Source organism: Terrapene carolina, unplaced genomic scaffold (genome assembly GCF_002925995.2).
Source record: "Terrapene carolina triunguis isolate 2854851 unplaced genomic scaffold, T_m_triunguis-2.0 Scaffold131, whole genome shotgun sequence".
NCBI lineage: Eukaryota > Metazoa > Chordata > Testudines > Emydidae > Terrapene > Terrapene triunguis.
Genome location: NW_020664482.1, coordinates 23781015 through 23789617, shown reverse-complemented (window position 1 = coordinate 23789617; position 8603 = coordinate 23781015).

Genomic DNA, 8603 nt, shown 5'->3' with positions numbered 1-8603 from the left:
TAGTTTTGTTTTTGGTTTTATTGTGACATTAAAGGGATCTTGACATGTAGTTTAGGCCCAAAATGGGACCTGCCAGCAAATTATTTTAACCTGATTACAGGGGAATGTCCCCCAGATTTGAAACATATAATTGCTTTAATTCCACTGCACTGTTCTCAAACATCCTTACAAATAATAATAAAAAAACCAAATCTTTTATAGCCTGATTTCCTGAAAGTGAGTCTACACTATTTCTGCCCTGCTGCCGTACTGGGAGCTCTCCCACCAGAGCACCAGTAGAGGGCACTGTAAATAATTATCCTGGCACTGTGATCACACCATCCAAGGTCAAAAGCTACCTGCAGAAAGAGAATTTGCTGAGTAGAATATATACCATGAGAATAGGATTTGAAACAGTGGGAGGAATGGAGATTAGCCCAATGCAGTGCTAAGGATTGTGAAGTATGGCTCTGCCCAGGGATCCCTTTGCAAAGCTGTCCAACTGCTTAAGGTACAGCTGGCAGGCCTGACATTCTTCTCACTTGCACCAGTATAAATCAGAAGTAAGTCATCAGCAGGGTGCAAAATGGGAACGGTAATAGAAGAAGCAGGCCATAGCCTGAAACGTGACTGTAAAAATAGCATTGTGGGTATCCATACTGATTTGTTCTCCACTACTTCAGATCTAGTTGGATCCATTATTTTTAACCCCAGAGCCAGAGTCCCAGAATCCTGTGGGATCTGAGAAACCTACTGAGTTCTCTCCGCTTTTTCACACCATCAGAGATTCTGTAGTTGGAATTCAGCCAGCAACCTTGCTACTGAGTCAGGAAGCAGAATAAAATCCAGCTTGCTTCTCCATATCTGTATGGTGCTGAAAGAGGCAAAAGCTTATTTATCTTAGCAGAATCAACGATACACCTCCAGGACACGCAGGGAGAAGACATTCCACACACACAGTCCATTTTACTTTAATCACATTTTAAGGTCTAAATAATGGTACAAATTGTGAGTCACCACAACACAGTGGCAAATTCAGCAGCTTTGACAAGGAAACCCAAGAATCTTCTATTTGCCCAATTCAGCCCTTAATTACACAGGTGCAACTCTTTTGAATTCAGTGGTGCTGCATGGGAGTAATCGGGGCAAATGTGAGCCCTCTACCTGAATATCTACTGTATCCACCTGTCTAATGTGCCTGTCTGACTCTAAGTATATGTTGCTTTCTTTTCTGTATGTTTACACAACTATGTATTCCACTGTACAATCAGCTTTTACGTTCACACTATAAAACTGCGTGAAATAATTGCAATAGCAGTTTCTCCTTTCCCAATATTTCTATGTGTAGAATGAAGACGCACAGGTTTGTTTTTTTCGGGTTTTGGGTAAAAGCTGATTATCACGTGGAGACCATGATCATTTCTGCAAGGAGCTAAATACGCAAAGAAGCTGACATGCAGCCCAAGCTGCCTCTTCAGTGCAGAGTCTCTCGTGTTGCTTACATACAGTGGCAGAGCTTGCACAGCTGCTTGGTTACTAGGGTGGTAATAATGGGTACTCAATGGCCAGTTTGTAGGCCTTTTATTTGCAAGCTGGCTGATAGCCAGCATTGAAAATTTGAGCTACTGGTATGACTGACATCCACATACCCAGCTGTGTCAACAGCAGGAGCCCCCAAGTACGGTAAGGGAGCGAGGAATTTTTTTTTTAATTTAAATCATTTTTGTTGCAGGAGGTGTGTAGATCTAAGTTAGAATTATGATTATCATCAATATTATTACTTGTATTGCAGTAGTGCCCAGGAGCCTCACTCATGGACCAGGAGCCCATAGTGCTATGTCCTGAACAAACATGGGACAAAGAACCCCAAAGAACTCGCAATCTAAGTATAAGACAAGAGAAAACAGATAGATATTGACAAAGAGGGGAATACACCTTAAAATGAGACAATATTGGTCAGCATTCTAGGGTGTGGTCCCAGCATATGAGCAGCCTATAGAAATAATGAGCTCTGTCCTTTCAGTGCTGAATGTGAGAAACAATCATTGACTCCAGCTGGTTACAGTGGGTGAATAGGACCCCAGCATTTGGGGAGTGAGAATTCAACCCTAAAATCACATCCATTTCTCATTAGCCATGTGCTTTTTTCTAACTGTCCATCTGTCTCGCTCTTCTGTCTGACTAGATCTATCCCATTTTGTTATTCATTTGTCTGAACATCCTTCTCTCTGTCTTCCTCTGCCTGTCAATTTCTCTCTTCCACCATACCTGAGAAGCCTGAATAAGAGGGTTTTGAAAACCACTTTAAAAGACAGCCATCACCCATTGTTTTTCCAATGGCATATGGTGATAATAACAGTGCAGCTGCCATAGACCTCCTGGCTTCAATTACCATACAGGATCAGCTAATCCCAGTTAAAATTACCTATGTAACTGAAGAATAATTGTAAAGTGGGCTCTCCTCTGGATTCTGGTTTTCTGAAAAATCGTTATTGAGTTGCTTCTTGTGCCAAGGCTGCAGAGGATCAGCAGATGAGTAACAGGTTCAAGGAGATGTTGTCCAAGAAGATTGGTTTCTCTTTCTTTTCAAAGCAAACTCTAAACAGATGGCAGGGTTTCCTTCATTTTTTACAGCTCTATGGAACAGACAGGAATGAAGCAATGGAGGTCAGAGGTCAGATTTTATGGGTTCATTTCTCTAGGTGGAGCTCAATGGAGGAACTTCTCTTGTAAGATTGGACAGCATGAAGTCATGCTGAATCTCCACAGAGATACAAGGGAAAGAATACATTAGCTCAGTCAGGAAAATATTGCCAATACAACTTCTGGCTGTGACAAGGACATAGAGTGCTGTTTCCTAAAAGCCAGGCATGTTTTCTAGAGTACAGACAGGTGAACCGGGTTATATAACATAGGATGAAGCAAACTGAGCCTTAGCCCCAAAACTCTATGCAGATGTTGTATGAAATCTGGGAAAGGATGGTTATTTTTTGTGAATTAATTGTCATGTTCACCAGACAGAACCACCAGCAAAAATAATGAGACATCTATAAATGAAACTGCCCTGCTAGTTACTTAGAAGTTCACAACTGAACTGCTTTAACCCTTATGATGACTTCCATGCAAACTTTCTGCATATAAACCCACTTTACGCCCTGAATTTGAAATGAATTTCAAATGATGACAACACCACTCTTGCGTAGGCCAACTGCTCATACCCCACTTATTCTTGGTGCCTTTAGCGGGTAGCTGGCATGCTATAGCAATTCACCAGCTGCCTCAAACTAACCAATTGTCCATGGCCATCATATTGTAGAACCTGATGAAGGATTCAATGGACACTGATTGCTGCAGGACTCACTAAACTTTATTAACTTTTTGACAGGCTGCCTAATAGATGCCTTGCTAGACTCCAGCATAGCCCCAGGTTACAGGCACTGCTTGGCATATCTGGCGCAGAACTTCAGGCCTCAAACTATTTGGCACATATAGCTATCTGTCATAGACACAGTACCTACAGAAGATGTCCCCTCTCTGATACCACCAAGAATGGCATATGCTTATTTCTAAGCACAAAACACAACTCATGCAGCCTTTGTGATAGACACCTGTCACTCCAGGATAGCAAGTCTCTGTGGGATTATGCCACCTTTAGAATCTAGACATTAATGAGCCAGTCCAGGTCACCTCTTGGCTCTCCAGCCAGTAGGTCTAAAAATATCTTGGTGTGCTGTGCATGGTTAACAATGTGCTTGTGGGAGAAAAAACATCTGCTACCTAGCATTGTGCTGTTCATCCCATAATAACTGGCATGCTGGGTCCATTTCTGCAAGCCAAGCCTCTTACCCAGGGCTATTTACCAAACACTGCTATCTGAACAGTACCAGACCCTTATAACAACTATGATCCATAATGATGTCTTTCACTAGAAGGTTCTTTTGATTCAGCTTGTTTTCAGAATGTGATAACCACAATGTTGGTTGGATTCTTGGAAGGGCTGATATGTCTCATGGATGCTATTTTCCCTGGGAGCCCCACAGCATGTCACAAAATCTATGCTTACGCCAAGTCCTATGGTAGCAGCCCATCCACACTGTCTATGGTATGGATGGTTCATCAAGCATTTGCTGCATAGATCAAAGACAAATAGCAATGTAGATGCAAGGGACACTTATGGATCTGGATTTACTGTTGTATTGTGTTGGTGATGGAGAAGGATTCACTGCAAGCAACGACGATTCTCCTCATCCAAAAAACATTCTCAGACAGACGGGCGATGCACAGAATCTTCACTGCAACCCTCCCACTAGGAACTCCCTCACAACTCACATCCATGGCCCTTCCATGCTCCCTAAGATTTACAGTCTTCTGGTCCTCACAATCCTTCACTCCAAGCAGGAGTAGTCTGCCAACACAATCAAAGCAAGGGTTATCTCGAAGGAGCACTAGCACCCTCTAAACGCAATGAGCAGCAACACAATATTTTGCACATAATTGCACTTCCGTTTAAATAAAGCCTTGTATTGTCCTGGGTGAGCTGAATGATTTTGCAGAGAAAAATAAAAATGGGAAAATAATGCTGTCTGATCAATGCTGCCATTTGGACGTCCTCAAATTATTTTTCTTCTGTGGGTGTAGCTTGGCACTTCTGCTGCCATTATTACTCTTCCCTATTTTTCAGTCTGGTTTATGAAAGCTATTGATCCATCAGATGCTTAAGGATCCTGCTTTCCTGGCTGGGATGCCTCATCTGAGGTTATACAGACTCTACACACTCCAGTGGTTTAGAATCAATAAAGTTATACACACACGCACACACACACACAAAGATAAAGTATAACTGAATTGATATGTTGGTTAGAATATACTCAAGAATACTTATCCTGCAACCGGTATATCTGAAGATAAAGACACATATTTTGTTGATTGGAATCCCTTAGTTAAGAGGGGGGATGCTGACAACCAGCTGCTGACTAAGTTGTTAGTTATCTTAATAATATTTGATTTGCTTGTTATCAGCAGGTAAATAACTGTATGAAGCCAGGAGCTTGCTGAAAGGAAAGATGGAGTGAGAGCGTAATTTTCCTATTTCCAGGTGCAAATGGTTGATGTACTTTGGGGAGGAAAATAAAAGCACGTCTCCAGTGGGGAGAAGTCTTTCTTTAGTTCTTGAAATATTCCTTTCTTTCATTATGCCTATCACCTGGGATAGCCCGGTGGTTTGAGCATTGGCCTCCTAAACCCAAGGTTGTGAGTTCAATCCTTGAGGGGGTCATTTAGGGATCTGGAGCAAAAATCTGTCTGGGGATTGGTTCTGCTTTGAGCAGGGGGTTGGACTACTACATGACCTCCTGAGGTCCCTTCCAGCCCTGATATTCTATGATCTGAGTACCTTAGATGTGTGATGAGACTGGTGGTGATGATAACGAGAACAGATATGCATTATCTGCTAAGTTTTTAGGTTTGTTTTTAATTCAAACCCCCATTCCTGTGCATTTTATCAGATGCTGGGCAAGACCCCTGGGTCAGGCCAAGTTGTACGCAGTTCAAGACCTGGAGTGGGCTTAGCACAGGACCCCTGGGCCCAAAGGGATCAATCTGTTGGCCAGGGATTGCTGGAGTGCATTGTTCTCTGGCCATGCCCCCTCCCACCCCCAGCCATGCTCTCTATCCCACCCGGGAATGCCTTATATGATCAGCAAGGGATAGGTGGCATAGACCTGGCTATGTCAATTTTATACCACCCAGAGATTTCATTACATCAGATGAATCGCTACCTGCCAAGAATCTGGCCCTGACGTTTTTGCAGAGGTATGTTACACATATGTATAGAGTATTTTGCAAGTAAGTGTCACATGGCTCCAGTCCATATCCGGGACTATTATTGTTCAAGGCTGGAGGCGGATGAACAGCTGTTCTCTCTCCCAATATCCGCTGTAGCTCTTCAGCACTTTGGGATCCATTGATCCTTGTATATTCTCAGGAACACCTCTGACTTTAAAATTTGAAAGACATTTTTTGCATGCCCACTTCTACCTCCATTGCCCTCATGTGAACTCTCTCCATATTCTGGACCAGGACTTTGGAACAAAAGAAGCAAGACAGACCCCCGGAAAATACCTCTCAGGTTTTACACTAGTCCCATTGAGTGCTGGGACAGGATGCTATGAGATGCTTTTGTTCTATATATCAATCTATACATGTCCAATCTCCGTGGGTACAATCAGAAAAGTAGATAGTGATGTACATTCATACTGGTGTATTAACTTCAGTCAGATGAGACTGAACAGAAGCCAAAGACTGGGATGATTTGCACAGTAGATTGTGGGGTTGGCAACACGAAGGCACTTGTGAGCTCTAATGCCTACCCTGTTGCTGAGAAAAGGGGTATGCTGATCAGCAGATAAGCTGAAGTCAAACTGTAGCTATGGTGTTATTTAGAAGCCGGGGGAGCTGAATGGCTTCCTGAGCTGAATGGCAGGGGCAAGGAAGTTGCACTTGTCTAGGAGAAATGTGAACATCTCAGAAATAGGGGGGCCCTTCCCCCCAGGATTTGGGAAGCATAGTAACTTTTCAAGCTTAAACGGTCGCTCAGCTCCCAGTGCCACCCTGGTGCTGATGAGCATGGTATAAATAACCTATACAGACAGATAGAACAGACTTGTTCTCTAGACCTAAGGGACTCTTTGCTGGTACTGCGGAGCTAATGGATTTTTGCCTGTGGACTGGCAGCGCTCTATTCACTGTTGGAGACCTCTAAGGGGTTCCTCCTCAGTTCTGTTTTCGACCTTTCAAACCAGCAGCATGCTTTTGTTCACAGAAATAGACGAGTGGCTATGGAGAGAACGCACATTTGTAAGGACTGTAGACCTGCATTGTGTGTGCTCAGGGAGCCAGCAGGAAAAGTTGAAGAGTTTATAGAATTATGTTTTTGAGAGAAATTATGCCAAGTGGTGGCACCATGTTTAGTCTTGCCTCCCTGCGGCTGCAGGGCTCTGTCTCCCTCCCTCACATGCCCTGAAGCCATTTGAAATCTCAGTGGGTTTAGAGAAAGGAAGAAATCTCAGTGGGTTTAATACAGGGCAATCTTCACTGGAAAACATTTCCATAGGTACATTATTGCTGCTACAGGGAAGTAGTGATCTTAACATACTGGTTAGCAAATAAATAGATAAGGGAACAGAGTTCATTAACAGACCTGGGGCTCTCAGGTACATTTCCTTTAGCTTTAGGAGCTAATAACACAAAGAACTCCATGTAAGAAGTATATTTCGATGACAAATTTATTTATTTTTTAATATACCTTCTATCTGTCTGCCATCTAAACAGCAGTTGGCTTTTCCTGGGTGATCCTAAGGCACACACAATTGGATATGTATATTCTGAATGAGGATATAATGCATTTATACAGTAAACAATTGCAGGAAAGCTGTGCCATACAGGTATATACTGAGACACTGTGCCATACTGTCATATCCTTTAGACTTGCTCTATACAGGAATTGGCTGCTAATATGTTCATGTTGGCATTAAGTTGTTCTTCCAAGTATTCTGAGTTTTGTGATGGTTAATAAAACTATTCAAAGACAAACCAAAGGTCCTATATATTTGTCGCTCCAGCAGAAATAATTTATCCTCTATTCAGTCCAGCCTTTGAGGTCAGTAGTTTGTAACAGTTGTCTGAAATAATTAGTTCCAAATGCAGAAAGCCTGTAGCAAGAAGGGATTCTTTACTGCCCAGACCACTGTGGTACCTACTCACCAAAGGAGTAGCAAGACTCTATTTTCACTAGAGAAGGAGCTTGGTGTGGGATTTACCTGAAACTGTCCCAACACAGAATCACATGCTAACAATGCCTGAAATGGTGTCGAGCAGGGACTGGACTCCTTCAGCCCGCTGGGTATTAGCATACACTTCCAACCTCGGATAGTCCAAGGTGATTGCTAACATTATACTAGTATAAAAGAATATTTGCAAAGAGCAGAGTTTGAACTCATAAAAAAGAAGTATTTGCACCAGAAACCTGAGTCTAAAAGTTAAGCTCATCCAGTCAGGGACCAGAAATAGTGTCCTGTGATTTACATGTCCAATCCAAACTAATCAACACAGCCCAAACTTTGAAATACTTGCAGCAAATTGCTCATGAACAATTTACAGGCTCAGAATTATTTCCAGAAACTATTTGGGGAGTATTTTAGAATTAATTCAAAAAAATCAATTGCTTGCTGGCAATTTCCAATCAGAAAAATAAGCAAAATTCATCCATTAAATTGATTACTATGAATTATTTGATCAAGCTCTAGTGATAATGCAGCATCAAGAATAATCAATACAAATATCATGAAGGCTTTGTCAAAGAGGCAAAAGCGTAAAGAGCAGTGGGAACCTAATGGCCAGGGTGCCTCTCACTACGGATGTGATAAGTGAAATGTTTCTCCTGAATTGCTTGAGGAAACCCAATTTTCGTCACCTATAACATTTCACCAAAGGCCATCTCTGACTGGAAAGAACATTTAATGGAATGCTACCACCACATTTAATCCTTCTGTGCAGATAATAGAGCCATTGATGATTTTCTCTTTCTTTCTTTCTTTCTTTCTTTCTTTCTTTCTTTCTTTCTTTCT